The sequence below is a fragment of the Oncorhynchus masou genome, unplaced genomic scaffold, assembly GCF_036934945.1.
Source record: "Oncorhynchus masou masou isolate Uvic2021 unplaced genomic scaffold, UVic_Omas_1.1 unplaced_scaffold_1448, whole genome shotgun sequence".
In the NCBI taxonomy this organism is placed as follows: domain Eukaryota; kingdom Metazoa; phylum Chordata; class Actinopteri; order Salmoniformes; family Salmonidae; genus Oncorhynchus; species Oncorhynchus masou.
Window position 1 is genome coordinate 74,588 of NW_027004454.1, and position 17,037 is coordinate 91,624.

Genomic DNA, 17,037 nt, shown 5'->3' on the forward strand with positions numbered 1-17,037 from the left:
ACAGATACAGCACAGATACTCACAGATACTCACAGATACGCACAGATACTCACAGATACAGATACAGCACAGATACTCACAGATACTCACGGTGCACACCCAGTGACAATACAGCATGTACGTCTGAGCCTTAAATACTGTGAGACAGGAAGTCCAATACTCCAGGATGTCAAAATTCATTGCACAATTTGTGTTACTGTAGCATTTGTCAGTCTTCGATAGCTGATTGGTCAGGGAGATCATATGACATCACTACCAGTGGTTAAAAGATCCCAGACCTGATCCATTCCACACTAAGTTTCTACTTCGATGTATTTCAGAGTGACAACAGGAATGTGACATCTGATCCCAGACCTGATCCATTCCACACTAAGTTTCTACTTCGATGTATTTCAGAGTGACAACAGGAACGTGACATCTGATTCCAGACCTGATCCATTCCACACTAAGTTTCTACTTCGATGTATTTCAGAGTGACAACAGGAACGTGACATCTGATCCCAGACCTGATCCATTCCACACCAAGTTTCTACTGATGTATTTCAGAGTGACAACAGGAACGTGACATCTGATCCCAGACCTGATCCATTCCACACTAAGTTTCTACTTCGATGTATTTCAGAGTGACAACAGGAACGTGACATCTGATCCCAGACCTGATCCATTCCACACTAAGTTTCTACTTCGATGTATTTCAGAGTGACAACAGGAACGTGACATCTGATCCCAGACCTGATCCATTCCACACTAAGTTTCTACTTCGATGTATTTCAGAGTGACAACAGGAACGTGACATCTGATCCCAGACCTGATCCATTCCACACTAAGTTTCTACTTCGATGTATTTCAGAGTGACAACAGGAACGTGACATCTGATCCCAGACCTGATCCATTCCACACTAAGTTTCTACTTCGATGTATTTCAGAGTGACAACAGGAATGTGACATCTGATCCCAGACATGATCCATTCCACACTAAGTTTCTACTTCGATGTATTTCAGAGTGACAACAGGAATGTGACATCTGATCCCAGACCTGATCCATTCCACACTAAGTTTCTACTTCGATGTATTTCAGAGTGACAACAGGAATGTGACATCTGATCCCGGACCTGATCCATTCCACACTAAGGATGTATTTCAGAGTGACAACAGGAATGTGACATCTGATCCCAGACCTGATCCATTCCACACTAAGTTTCTACTTCGATGTATTTCAGAGTGACAACAGGAATGTGACATCTGATCCCAGACCTGATCCATTCCACACTAAGTTTCTACTTCGATGTATTTCAGAGTGACAACAGGAACGTGACATCTGATCCCAGACCTGATCCATTCCACACTAAGTTTCTACTTCGATGTATTTCAGAGTGACAACAGGAATGTGACATCTGATCCCAGACCTGATCCATTCCACACTAAGTTTCTACTTCGATGTATTTCAGAGTGACAACAGGAATGTGACATCTGATCCCAGACCTGATCCATTCCACACTAAGTTTCTACTTCGATGTATTTCAGAGTGACAACAGGAATGTGACATCTGATCCCAGACCTGATCCATTCCATACTAAGTTTCTACTTCGATGTATTTCAGAGTGACAACAGGAATGTGACATCTGATCCCAGACCTGATCCATTCCACACTAAGTTTCTACTTCGATGTATTTCAGAGTGACAACAGGAATGTGACATCTGATCCCAGACCTGATCCATTCCACACTAAGTTTCTACTTCGATGTATTTCAGAGTGACAACAGGAATGTGACATCTGATCCCAGACCTGATCCATTCCACACTAAGTTTCTACTTCGATGTATTTCAGAGTGACAACAGGAATGTGACATCTGATCCCGGACCTGATCCATTCCACACTAAGTTTCTGACGTGTAACATAATACACTTCACGCACACCTCTTATAATATGCATGAGAGGCCGCTTTCAGCTTCCTGTGTAAACCGGAAGTGCCTTAAAATGATGTCATAGGTGCTGTTTGAAGGTTTAAAAAGGTCAGATCTTTTCAAAACTTCATATGTGTGATTAGGCAACCCCCATGAACTGTAAGTCAGTCATTTCTCCCATAAAATTTAAAAGAAAAATTAAATCACACACACACACACAGCTTGGAAGGAGGGACACATCGGGGTGCGTAGAGACATACACTGCCTGCATTAGTTAACCTTGTTCGAACTATTAACCTTTTGTAACTAGGGGCAGTATTTTCACTTTTGGATAAAAAACATTCCCGTTTTAAACAAGATATTTTAGCACGAACAGATGCTTGACTATGCATATAATAAGCTTTGGATAGAAAACACTCTGACGTTTCCAAAACTGCAGAGATATTGTCTGTGAGTGCAACAAAACTTATGTTACAGGCGAAACCCAGATAAAAATCCAATCAGGAAGTGCTGCATTTTTTGAAACCGCCTCATGCCAATGACTCCTTATATGGCTGTGAATGAGCTACGAATGAGCTTACGTTTTCTACGTATTCCCTAGGTGTCTACAGCATTGTGACGTCTTTTCCGCATTTATGTTGAAGAATAGCTGTAAGGGACCACATTTAGCAAGTGGTCACATGATGGCTCCCGCAGAAAATCTTGCGTAAAGTACACAAGTAGCCATTATTCCAATCGCTCTTATGAGAAACCAATTGTCCCGACGGATATATTATCGAATTGTTATATGAAAAACACCTTGCGGATTGATTCTAAACAACGTTTGCCATGTTTCTGTCGATATTATGGAGCTAATTTGGAAAAAAGTTTGGCGTTGTAGTGGCGTTGTCGATTTCTCAGCCAAACGTGACGAAAAAACGGAGCTATTTCGCCTACAAAAATAATCTTTTTGGAAAAAGGAACATTTGCTTTCTAACTGGGAGTCTCCTGAGTGAAAACATCCGAAGTTCTTCAAAGGAAAATTATTTAATTTGATTGCTTTTCTTATTTTCGTGAAAATGTTGCATGCTGCGATTGTGTCTCAATATATTTCATTTGTGAATTTCATGAATAGGAAGATTTTGTAGGAAGATTTATGTCCGCTGCGTTAAGCTAATTAGTTTGAGGCTATGATTATGATCCCGGATCCGGGTTTGATAGTTGCAAGAAGTTAAAGAACCATCAGACATACACTGCCTGCATTAGTTGTTGGAACCTTTAAAGAACCGTCAGACCTAGAGTTCTGAAACTTTAGAAACCTGTTCCAGACCTCAGGTCGATAGTGCGTGGTGAGTTACGTGGCTCTAGAAGGTTCTCGGACCGAGAAACAGCCTCGTACATTTGCAATAACTTCAATTCATTTTTGCATCACGAAAATGACGACATTTAGAAATGTTTTGGCCCATATAGACGGACCCCAACACTTCTGTCCGATGGCTCATTCAAGGACCCCGTAGCAAGGCATGGAAAAAAGTGGATTTTCAGCACCAATTAGGTTCTTGCTCGGACACCAAATGACCTATCGAGCTGAAACTTGGGGTTCGGGGTCGCCTCACATAGGCCTACAAGTAGATGTCAGAACTGGACCCGCAGCTCGAACGTAACTAGGTGTTTTACATTTTTATTATGGTTTGAACAGAAGGCGTTGTGAAAATTGGGCCAGCTCTGAAGTATGTGATAGTTGGCTTCTAAACGAGTTGGAAAAAGTGGGTTTGGTGTCAGTTTGTATCAGTTTGGTGTCAGAATGATATCTAATTGACTGATGGACGCTGACTTGCTGGTGACTTTTGTCCATTTGCAATATGTTTAAACAGTGAGGTTCCATCACCAAAGTGACATTCTGAAATCAACCCTAACGAGTGATGGAGAGGAACCAGAATCACTGCCCAGCCATCCCGAGTTTATCGGGCCAGTCAATTTCGCATTCCTGCAGGATTTTTAAGCATGCCAAATTTGTGATGGTAAATGCCCATTGAAACATATTGCAATTGCACGTGCATTTGCAATTTTATTCAACAGTGAAAAAAACATCACCAGATGGACATGATGAAATCAACACAACGAGCGATGAAAGGAACAACTATCACTGCCCGGCCATCCTGTGTTCATCAGGCCAGTCACTTTTGCATTTCTGCAGGATTTTTGAGAATGACAAATTGGTGATGGTAAATGCCCATTGAAACATATTGCAAATGGACAAAACATATGCCTTATGCACAAGTTAAATAAAAAAGGTAAAAAATTATGATAATAAAATATGACTAAAGTATGTTGATACAGTTCTCATACATGTGTAATTGACACAAAATTTGGAAGAATTTCGAAAAAAACGGTCCAGAAAGCACTTTTTAAGGGTGTGAAGTTTTTTCCAAATTTTTGCTATTTTTGACTTTTGACTTCCTATGAAATCATATTCCTTATGCACAAGTATAAAAAAAATGATAATAAAATTGGACAAAAGTATATTCATACAGTTCTTACACGTGTAATTGACAAAAAAAATCGAACAAATCTCAAAAAACGGTCCAGAAAGCACTTTTTTAGGGGGTGATAAGTTATTTAATTTTTTTTCACTTTTTCAAAATTTTACTTTTGGATGTTGACTTGTGTTACATTTGCAATATGAAAAACCATGGTGGAGCGCACTCGCCACCTGTTGGAATTTTAAAGTGTTACACCTGGCATTTGCAATCAACTTTGAACGAAACGACACCGAATTGAGTGGTATTGGACACCGTGTATATGGTTTGTCCAGTGCCAATGACTTCCCATTCATTTTTGTCCATTTCATGGGGGTGTTCCCTTACTTAATATTATACATCAATAAAATCAATTTAGCCTCAAATAAATAATGAAACATGTTCAATTTGGTTTAAATAATGTAAAAACAGAGTGTTGGAGAAGAAAGTAAAAGTGCAATATGTGCTATGTAAGAAAGCTAATGTTTCAGTTCCTTGCTCAGAACATGAGAAGATATGAAAGCTGGTGGTTCCTTTTAACATGAGTCTTCAATATTCCCAGGTAAGAAGTTTTAGGTTATAGTTATTATAGGAATTATAGGACTATTTCTCTCTACCATTTGTATTTCATATACCTTTGACTATTGGATGTTCTTATAGGCACTTTAGTATTGCCAGTGTAACAGTATAGCTTCCATCCCGCTCCTCGCTCCTCTCTGGGCTCGAACCAGCAACACAACGACAATTAGCGTGCGCTATCTCGCTAGCCATTTCACTTCGGTTTAAGCCTATCAACTCATCTCGGGAGTTGATAGGCTTAAAGTCATAAACAGCGCAATACTTGACGCACAAGGAAGAGCTGCTGGCAAAACGCACGAAAGTGCTGTTTGAATGAGTGTTTACGGGCCTGCCACTTCCTATCACTGCTCAGTCAAATACTTAGATACTTGTACGCTTGTATGCTCAGTCAGATTATATGCAACAGGACACGCTAGATAATATCTAGTAATATCATCAACCATGTGTAGTTAACTAGTGATTATGATTGATTGTTTTTTATAAGATAATGCTAGCTAGCAACTTACCTTGTTTTACTGCATTCGTGTAACAGGCAGTCTCCGTGTGGAGTGCAACGAGAGAGAGGCAGGTCGTTATTGCGTTGGACAAGTTAACTGTAAGGTTGCAAGATTGGATCCCCGAGCTGACAAGGTGAAAATCTGTCATTCTGCCCCTGAACGAGGCAGTTAACCCACTGTTCCTAGGCCGTCATTGAAAATAAGAATGTTTTCTTAACTGACTTGCCTGGTTAAATAAAGGTATAAATGAAAACTTGAAATCGGCCCTAATTAATCGGCCCTTCCGATTAGTCGGTCGACCTCCCAAACGCATACACCTTTTTGGGTGAAGAAGCTGTCAGTTTTATATTCACAGACTTGATGTGCTGGAGTACAGGCAGCTACTTGAGAATAAAACAAGTGACTAGTGATATTCCACCATTCCACTTTTATAGGTCAGTCGCAATGTCTAGGTCCATCAGACTTAAAACCAATATGTTGAGACAATGATGAAACGTGATAACAGTCCTCCACCACACACAAATGCAACAAATGAAATATTGTGCAAATACTTCAGAAAAATGACTTCCTTGTCACTAATGTTGAAATTGTGGGGTTACATACAGTACCTATCAAAAGTTTGGACACAACTACTCATTCAAGGGTTTTTCTTCATTTTTACTATTTTCTACATTGTAGAATAATATGGATGACATCACAACTATGAAAGAACACATATAGAATCATGTAGTGACCAACAACAAAAAAGTTGTAAATAAATATTTTATATTTGAGATTCTTCAAAGTAGCCACCCTTTGCCTTGATGACAGCTTTGCACACTCTTGGCATTCTCTCAACCAGCTTCATGAGGTAGTCACCTGGAATGCATTTCAATTGACAGGTGTGCCTTGTTAAAAGTTAATTTGTGGAATTTATATCCTTCTTAATGCGTTTGAATGTGTTTGAACCAATCAGTTGTGTTGTGACAAGGTAGAGGTGGTACACAGACCTTACAGTGAAATGCTTCCTTACAAGCCCTTAACCAACATTGCAGTTAAGAAAATAGTGAAGCAAATATTTACTGAATAAGCTAAAGTTTAGAAAAGTAACACAATAATGAGGCAACATACAGGGGGCACAGGTACCGAGTCGATGCGCGGGGGTACAGGTACCGAGTTGATGCGTCGGGGCACAGGTACCGAGTCGATGCGCGGGGCACAGGTACCGAGTCGATGCGCGGGGGTACAGGTACCGAGTCGATGCGCGGGGGTACAGGTACCGAGTCGATGCGCGGGGGTACAGGTACCGAGTCGATGCGCGGGGTACAGGTACCGAGTCGATGCGCGGGGGTACGGGTACCGAGTCGATGCGCGGGGGTACGGGTACCGAGTCGATGCGCTGGGGGGTACGGTACCGAGTCGATGCGCGGGGGTACGGGGTACCGAGTCGATGCTTGGGAGTACAGGTACCGAGTCGATGCGCGGGGTACGGGTACCGAGTCGATGCGCTGGGGTACGGGTACCGAGTCGATGCGTGGGGTACAGGTACCGAGTCGATGCGCGGGGGTACAGGTACCGAGTCGATGCGCGGGGTACGGGTACCGAGTCGATGCGCGGGGGCACAGGTACCGAGTCGATGCGCGGGGGCACAGGTACCGAGTCGATGCGCGGGGGTACGGGTCGACCGAGGTCGATGCGCGGGGGTACGGGTACCGAGTCAATGTGCGGGGGTACGGGTACCGAGTCGATGCGTGGGGGTACAGGTACCGAGCCGATGTGCGGGGGTACAGGTACCGAGTCGATGTGCGGGGGTACAGGTTAATGGAAGCGATTTGTACATGTAGGTAGGGCTAAAGTGACTATTCATAGATAATAAACAGCGAGTGGCAGCAGTGTAAAAACATTTGTTAATAGTTACTTCAGTCTTATGGCGGTAGTAGAGAGAACAGTCTTTGACTTGGGTGACTGGAGTCTTTGACAATATTTTGGGCCTTCCTCTGACAACGCCTGGGTTGAGGTCCTGGATGGCAGGAAGGTTGGCCCCAGTGATGTACTGGGCCGTACGCACTACCCTCTGTAGCGACTTGCGGTGGTATGCCGAGCAGTTACCATACCACGCGGTGATGCAACCGGTCAGGATGCTCTCGATGGTGCAGCTGTAGAACTGTTTGAGGATCTGGGGACCCATGCCAAATCTTTTCAGTTTCCTGAGGGGGAAAGGCGTGGTCGTGACCTCTTCACAACCTTCTTGGTATGTTTGGACCATGATGGTTTGTTGGTGATGTGGACACCAAGGAACTTGAAGCTCACGACCCGCTCCGCTACAACCCCGTCGATGTTAAAAAAAAAGGTGGGCCCTTTTATTCACAAGGTTTGACTTCACGCTGACCTATCGCCCAGGTTCTAAGAACACCAACAGTAGTTTATGTGCCGGAGGGCTAGGGTTAGTCTGTTATATCTGGGGTATTTCTCCTGTCTTATCAGGTGTCCTGTGTGAATATAAGTATGCTCTCTCTAATTCTCTCTTTCTTTGTTTCTCTCTCTCAGAGGACCTGAGCCCTGTGACCTTGCCTCAGGACTACCTGGCATGATGATTCCTTGCTGTCCCCAGTCCACCGGGCCATGCTGACCTGTTTCACCCTCGACAACCACTGTGATTACTATTATTTGACCCTGCTGGTCATTTATGAACATTTGAACATCTTGGTCATGTTCTGTAATCTCCACCCGGCACAGCCAGAAGAGGACTGGCCACCCTCATAGCCTGGTTCCTCTCTAGGTTTATAATCTCCACCCGACACAGCCAGAAGAGGACTGGCCACCCCTCATAGCCTGGTTCCTCTCTAGTTTCTTCCTAGGTTTTGGCCTTTCTAGGGAGTTTTAGCCACTGTGCTTCTACACCTGCATTGCTTCCTGTTTGGGTGTTTTAGGCTGGGTTTCTGTACAGCACTTTGAGATATTAGCTGATGTATAAATTAATTTGATTCGATTTGATTTAACAAGTGACATGAATAAGGGATCATAGCTTTCACCTGGAGTCACCTGGTCAGTTTGTGTCATGGAAAGAGCAGGTGTTCCTAATGTTTTGTACACCCGTATATTTAAGCAACGAGGCCAATGGGATATGGATGCCTGATGAAGACCTGAGGGTGGAAACGTTGTTCTACATAAATATCAGCTGGGAGCGTGAGCAGCAGTGTGCAGTGTTTTCCTTCCTGTTTTCCATATTGACAATATACCACGGATGAGGGCTGTTCTTAGGCACCACGCAACGCTGAGTGCTTGGATACAGGCCTTAGCCGTGGTATATTGGCCATGTACTACAAACCCCTGAGGAACCTTATTGCTATTTATAAACTGGTTCCCAACATAAATAGAACAGTAAACAGGTAGTTTTGAGTCATACCCGTGCTATATTGTCTGATATACTACGGGTTTCAGCCAATCAGCATCCAGGACCCAAACTAGATGGTTTATAATTAAGCAATAAGGCACAAGGGGGTGTGGTATATTGCCAATATACCACGGCTAAGGGCTGTTCTTAGGCACGACACATCGCGGAGTGCCTGGACACAGCCCTTAATTATAAACTGGGTGGTTCGAGCCCTGAATATTGATTGGCTGACAGCAATGGTATATCAGACCGTATAACATGGGTATGACAAAACATTTATATTTACTGCTCTAATTACGTTGGTAACCAGTTTACAACAGCAATAAGGGAATAAGAGATACCTAGTCAATTGTTCAACTGAAATGTGTCTTCCACATTTAACCCAACCCCTCTGAATCGGGAGGTGCGGGGGCTGCCTTAATCGACATCTACGTCATCGGCGCCCACCTCGGGGGGGTTGGTGATATATGGCCATCATATACCACGGCTAAAGGCTATATTGTCTGATATACTATGGGTTTCAGCCAATCAGCATCCAGGAGGGGTTTGTGATATATGGCCAATATACCACGGCTAAAGGCTGTGTCCAGGCACCCCGCGTTACCACACCTCCTTGGGCCTTATTGCTTAAAGATACGTCTCTGCTTTGTGAGTATTCAAGTTTTTATGGATCAAACGTGAGATTGATATTCTTTCTGGTGTTTACAGAACAACTGGTGCTGTGAGGTCAGGATGTCAGGACCTGTTAAGACAAAGCAATTGTAACAGTAGAGCAAAGGGTCGTAATATATGAGAAGAAACGAATGGCTGCAGTGTTGCCGTTATAATGAGTACTTGATACATGGAACGCATGAAGGCGTAAATGTATAAAAAGCGTGTATTGATATTTTAGCGAATGTGGATCCTAATAAAATACTAAACTTTTACTTTCAGCTAGAAAACTCATCAACAGAACTCTGTTTATTCCAGGTCAGTTATTATAAAGACTGACTGTGCTGCAAGTTAACACCAGGGGGCGTCCCTCTCTATTCTCCAGTTTTAACTCCTGGATATTTTGGCCCTTCTGATAGACAGACCTGTCAGATATATGTCTGTAACATGGACAACCAAATTCCTTGAATTCCTTGAAAGTTTTCCGAAAGTCCCTCTCAACTCTTGACAATTATGAGAAGCATGTGAATAGTGTAAATCATGATGGTAGGTGCAATGAAATTACTCTTTTGTGGCCTGTAACAGTAACATACAGTAGTTCTTGATGATCGTTCTGTGTAAATTAAAGTATCACTGTATGTATTTAAAAATGACCATGACTATTTCAAAGTTTGCTCTCTATAGGACTTTTCATGATTGATGTAAGGGTATTACTAATTTTTTCATATGAAAGTAAACATAATGTCGAGCCAAACTCCAGACTTTTACGATGACTTGGTCGAGATCTCGCGAGAAGGTGTGAACTTTCTGTTTGGACGAGAACTCGACCCGTCTTTTGATCAGCTCAGAACGGAAGAAGGTGGGACGCGACGGAAAAGGAGATTAAAGAAGGATTTCTCCAGGGGGTGGGCATGTTGAAGAGAAATAATGTTTTGTTGACATTTGACCAGGACAGACGGAATTACAGTTGTTAAACGGTACGTTTAACAACACTTGAAGGTGATTTTTCCTGTCTTTCTGACCAGTCAGTTGTTAGCTAGCTAGGTAGCTAAACATCTATCTGGCCGATTCTGCTCTGTCTGCCTCTTGTAGCGACACTGTTTCCATTTTACAGATATGTAACACAATCAATACCCTATTTGTATCTTAATTGGGGTTAGTTATATCCATGTTTGTTTGGTCAGACGGTGAATTTAAATTGTTATCCAACAAGCTATTGACATGACTACTGTGCTACCATTTTGAGGGGGCATATGCTCCTAAATATTTTGCTGTGCTATCTGGAATTTTTATTTGGGAGAAACTGTGTCCAGCGCCCAGGTAATAGTTGTTTTAATTGTATCGACTTTAAGTGCCAGCATGTTTTTTTTGTGGTACTGTTGATGACGCGCTGGGCTCAGGACCAGAAGGTTGAGGGTTCGAGCCTCACAAACCTGCCTGTTTCATTACTTCGGTGTCGGACGTGAACGGACGGTTGCATCAACTAACTACCGTGTGTTTTTTTTGGCCGGTGAGCGCGTCCCTGTAACAGCATGTTTTAACTAGTACTTCTATTCCACTATGCTCGCTTTAGCCCTCATGTGGGTGGGATCTAACCCATTCATAGAGGCTAACTAAACTACACAGCCAAAAGTATGTGGACACATGCTCGTCGAACATCATATTCCAAAATCATGGGCATTCATTTGGAGTTGCTTTCCACTAGATGTTGGAACATTGCTGTGTGCTGCAGGGTCTTGTTTCCATTAAGCCACAAGAGCATTAGTGAGGTTGGGCACTGATGTTGGGCGATTAGGCCTCCTGGCTCGCAGTCTGCGTTACAATTAATCTCAAAGGTGTTGGTTGAGGTCAGGGCTCTGTGCAGGCCAGTCAAGTTCTTCCACACTGTTCTCGTTAAACCATTTCTGTATGGGCCTCGCTTTGAAGACGGGGGCATTGTCATGCTGAAACCGGGAAGGGCTTTCCCCAAACTGTTGCCACAAAGTTGGAAGCACAGAATCATCTAGAATGTCATTGTTTGCTGTAGTGGTGATTTCCCTTCACTGGAACTAAGGGGCCTGAACCATGAAAAACAGCCCCAGACCATTATTCCTCCTCCACCAAACTTTACAGTTGGCACTATGCATTGGGGCAGGTAGCGTTCTACTGGCATCTGTCAAACCCCGATTTTGTTCGTCGGACTGCCAGATGGTGAAGCGTGATTCATCGCTCCAGAGAACGCGTTTCCACTTCTCCAGAGTCCAATGACGGTGAGTTTTACACCAATCCAGCCGACGCTTGGCGTCGCATGGTGATCTTAAGTTGCTTCGCCATGGAAGCCATTTACTGAAGCTCCCGACAAATAGTTATTGTTCCGACTTTGCTTCCAGAAATGGTTTGGAACTCTGTAGGGAATGTTGCAACTGAGGACACACTTTACAGGCTTCCGCACCCTGCGGTCCCGTTCTGTGAGCTTGTGTGGCCTACCACTCTGCGGTCCCCTTCTGTGAGCTTGTGTGGCCTACCGCTCTGCGGTCCCCTTCTGTGAGCTTGTGTGGCCTACCGCTCTGCGGTCCCCTTCTGTGAGCTTGTGTGGCCTACCACCGCTCTGCGGTCCCCTTCTGTGAGCTTGTGTGGCCTACCACCCTGCGGTCCCGTTCTGTGAGCTTGTGTGGCCTACCGCTCTGCGGTCCCCTTCTGTGAGCTTGTGTGGCCTACCGCTCTGCGGTCCCCTTCTGTGAGCTTGTGTGGCCTACCGCTCTGCGGTCCCCTTCTGTGAGCTTGTGTGGCCTACCGCTCTGCGGTCCCCTTCTGTGAGCTTGTGTGGCCTACCGCTCTGCGGTCCCCTTCTGTGAGCTTGTGTGGCCTACCACTCTGCGGTCCCCTTCTGTGAGCTTGTGTGAGCTTGTGTGGCCTACCACTCTGCGGACCCCTTCTGTGAGCTTGTGTGACCTTGTCCATCACTGTGGAGAGCCCTTAAGAGGCGTTGTAAAACTGTCGTTGCGGAAGGAGGGAGTTGTGTAACAACCCAGGTTTATAAGTGTGGATATCCACTCTCTTTCTTATAAATGTTTTTTTTTTTCGTGTCACAGTTGATGGCTCGCTGGGCTTGGGACCAGAAGGCTGAGGGTTCGAGCCTGTTCCACTACATGATGATTTCTTGGCTGTCCCACAGCCTCGGTAGTGTGGTGACAGAAGGAAAGGAGACGTTCTTCAGGAGATGAGCTTCAAAAAGTAAACTCGGCAAAAAAAAAGAAACGTCCCTTTTTCAGGACCCTGTCTGTCAAAGATAATTCGTAAAAATCTAAACTTCACAGATCTTCATTGTAAAGGGTTTAAACACGGTTTCCCATACTTGTTCAACGAACCATAGACAATGAATGAACATGCACCTGTGGAATGGTCATTAAGACACTAACAGCTTACAGACTGTAGGCAATTAAAGGTCACAGAGGGCGCGGGCGTCAGAGGGCAGGGCAGGACATCAGAGGCCCAGTGTGTAAAAATCCTCCATCTCCAACCTGGGATGTGTTGAGATTAAACAGGTTCTTTATATAGGCCTGCTAGGGGCCAAGCTGCTGCTAGTTTATCTGTCTGTTGTTAAACCGCTCTAAATGTGTCCAGGCACAGCACTGCCTGCCTGGTTACATGGCTGCTATTTCTAATCAAATCCCATTGTATTTTTCACATGCTTCACCTGTAAACAACAGGTGTAAACAACAGGTGTAAACAACAGGTGAAGATTAAGTGAACGCTTACAGGGTCCATTTCCATCAAGAGAAAATGGAAATAGTGACACCGTGAATAACAAATAAAAATAAAGAGTAAAAATAACGTGGCTATATACAGGAGTACCAGGTAATAACATGGCTATATACAGGAAGTACCAGGTAATAACATGGCTATATACAGGAAGTACCGGGTAATAACATGGTTATATACAGGGAGTACCAGGTAATAACATGGTTATATACAGGGAGTACCAGGTAATAACATGGTTATATACAGGAAGTACCAGGTAATAACATGGCTATATACAGGAAGTACCAGGTAATAACATGGTTATATGCAGGGAGTACCGGGTAATAACGTGGCTATATGCAGGGAGTACCGGGTGATAACGTGGCTGTATACAGGGAGTACCGGGTGATAACGCTGGACTGTATACAGGAAGTACCGGGTGATAACGCGGCTGTATACAGGAAGTACCGGGTGATAACGCGGCTGTATACAGGAAGTACCGGGTCTGTATACAGGAAGTACCGGGTGATAACGCGGCTGTATACAGGAAGTACCGGTGATAACGCCGGCTGTATACAGGAAGTACCGGGTGATAACGCGGCTGTATACAGGAAGTACCGGTGATAACGCGGCTGTATACAGGAAGTACCGGTGATAACGCCGCTGTATACAGGAAGTACCGGGTGATAACGGCTGTATACAGGAAGTACCGGGTGATAACGCGCTGTATACAGGAAGTACCGGGTGATAACGCGGCTGTATACAGGAAGTACCGGGTGATAACGCGGCTGTATACAGGAAGTACCGGGTGATAACGCGGCTGTATACAGGAAGTACCGGGTGATAACGCGGCTGTATACAGGAAGTACCGGGTGATAACGCGGCTGTATACAGGAAGTACCGGGTGATAACGCGCTGTATACAGGAAGTACCGGGTGATAACGCGGCCTGCCCCGACCCTCGACCCCTGTCTGTCGGTGTGGTTCAGAGTCGCCCTGCCTGCTTCACTTAGGCTGTGGACGAAAACATCCACCATGTGTTAGTTTGGCAGCTGACTGACTGGCTGGCTGACTGGCTGACTGGCTGGCTGGCTGGTGGCACTGGAGCTAAATTAGAATGAAACATTTGTTTGTTGTTGTGAAAGGCAAGCTGGTTGCCTAGCTTTTAAAGGGGCAGAGATGGCATCCTGTCAAAATAACAAATGAAGGAAAGAGAATGAAATGATTTGAATTGAAGCCACGACATTCACCCAAATATTACTACCTTTCTCATATTGTATAGCTTAAGTCCACTCTCTCAGCACCAGGTCCTGTTCTGTAGTAGAGGTCCCTCCCCAGCACGGTGACGCGGTCTAGTAGAGGTCCCTCCCCGGCACGGTGACGCGGTCTAGTAGAGGTCCCTCCCCGGCACGGTGACGCGGTCTAGTAGAGGTCCCTCCCCGGCACGGTGACGCGGTCTAGTAGAGGTCCCTCCCCGGCACGGTGACGCGGTCTAGTAGAGGTCCCTCCCTTCCCCGGCACGGTGACGCGGTCTAGTAGAGGTCCCTCCCTTCCCCGGCACGGTGACGCGGTCTAGTAGAGGTCCCTCCCTTCCCCGGCACGGTGACGCGGTCTAGTAGAGGTCCCTCCCTTCCCCGGCACGGTGACGCGGTCTACAGAGGTCCCTCCCTTCCCCGGCACGGTGACGTTTTTTAACAGGTCTAGTAGAGGTCCCTCCTTCCCCGGCACCCTCTTTCGACGGCGTTGTTTTGGGTCGACCTCTGGAATCAGTTATAGTGTGATTTGTGAAATAGGCCTCTCGCCTACTGGATTTATATTTTAATGCAAATAATCATCTCAGTTTTCATTTCAACCATCCTTTTTATACGTTGCTTGGCGAAGACACACTGCCCACTTTGTATTCTGTAGGCCACATTGTTCTGTTCAGTTCTCCCAGAGAGACCGATAACCTTGTGGTGCTATGTTGAGCAGAGATCTGTGTGTTACCTAGTGGTTTCCATGTTCTGATTCCGCTATATTACTGCCCCGCAGAACACAATGTTACTCTGAGACACAAGCTTCATCCACTGTTTCTCAACCCTGGTCCCATTTCATTTGAATACAATTCAGGAAATCATTTGAAATTCAATTTCCTGTTGACTTTTATTTCCCGAATTGACATACTCCAGCCCTTGTCTTGTCCTAACCTAAACCGTGGACCTCACAGTGCTCTGTTTCCCAGGCTAATGTATCATTGTTGACAGATTGTTTGTAGTGGATTTCAAGGTGGGTGTTCCACTGAACTGTATAGTGAGCCATCCAAGCAGCTATCAGTGTGCAGCTGTGGGCCTGCTGAGAGCAGGATGAGAGTGGTGGTTTCTGGGAAATATTACCAAATCTTATTATAGAGTCCAAGTTGGCCCGAGAAGTGCTCTCCTTTTTAAATCTGTGACTTTGGGCCACCTTGAAAGTGTTGTGACCTGGAAGGCAGAGATATTTTATTGTTTATTTCACTTTATATATTATATACCTTACTTGCTTTGGCAATGTTAACATTTATGTTTCCCATGCCAATAAAGCCCCTTGAATTGAATTGATATTCCTGGACAGGCATATGGTAATGATGGGGATTCAGGCGGCTGTTTACAGAGGACCATATTACCTCCATATCGTGGCTCTCTCTCACTACAGAAGCAACAACATTGAGCCTATTTTGAGCTATTTAACAACTGGCAGAGAGACTAAGGGTTGAAGATGGTTCTGGAAGGGTTTAGGGTCTCTATTTTCAGGACTATGCCTAAAGGGCAGGCAAACAGAACCTAATCTAGGGCTGGGTGATATAGCCTGGGCCAAACAGAACCTAATCTAGGGCTGGGTGATATAGCCTGGGCCAAACACAACCTAATCTAGGGCTGGGTGATATAGCCTGGGCCAAACACAACCTAATCTAGGGCTGGGTGATATAGCCTGGGCCAAACACAACCTAATCTAGGGCTGGGTGATATAGCCTGGGCCAAACAGAACCTAATCTAGGGGCTGGGTGATATAGCCTGGGCCAAACAGGCTGGGTGATATAGCCTGGGCCAAACAGAACCTAATCTAGGGCTGGGTGATATAGCCTGGGCCAAACAGAACCTAATCTAGGGCTGGGTGATATAGCCTGGGCCAAACAGAACCTAATCTAGGGCTGGGTGATATAGCCTGGGCCAAACAGAACCTAATCTAGGGCTGGGTGATATAGCCTGGGCCAAACAGAACCTAATCTAGGGCTGGGTGATATAGCCTGGGCCAAACAGAACCTAATCTAGGGCTGGGTGATATAGCCTGGGCCAAACAGAACCTAATCTAGGGCTGGGTGATGTAGCCTGGGCCAAACAGAACCTAATCTAGGGCTGGGTGATATAGCCTGGGCCAAACAGAACCTAATCTAGGGCTGGGTGATATAGCCTGGGCCAAACAGAACCTAATCTAGGGCTGGGTGATGTAGCCTGGGCCAAACAGAACCTAATCTAGGGCTGGGTGATGTAGCCTGGGCCAAACAGAACCTAATCTAGGGCTGGGTGATGTAGCCTGGGCCAAACAGAACCTAATCTAGGGCTGGGTGATGTAGCCTGGGCCAAACAGAACCTAATCTAGGGCTGATGGTGGGCCAAACAGAGGGCTGGGTGATGTAGCCTGGGCCAAACAGAACCTAATCTAGGGCTGGGTGATTTAGGCCAAAAATCAGATTTTTATTTTGTATAGTTATGGACACACCTACTCATTCAAGGGGTTTTCTAATTTTTTTAACTATTTTCTAGATTGTAGAATAATAATGAAGACATCAAACCTATTAA

General features: G+C 45.0%; 1 protein-coding gene across 1 annotated transcript in view; it reads left to right on the plus strand.

Annotated features, from left to right (window-relative positions):
* The first annotated feature begins 10,333 nt into the window (after nucleotides 1-10,333).
* The window catches only part of LOC135530879 (E3 ubiquitin-protein ligase RNF19A-like), a 57,549-nt gene continuing 50,845 nt past the window's right edge, over nucleotides 10,334-17,037 (plus strand). Inside the window, 1 exon segment of the mRNA XM_064959050.1 lies at nucleotides 10,334-10,480. The gene's annotated coding sequence lies outside the window, so the exon portion shown is untranslated.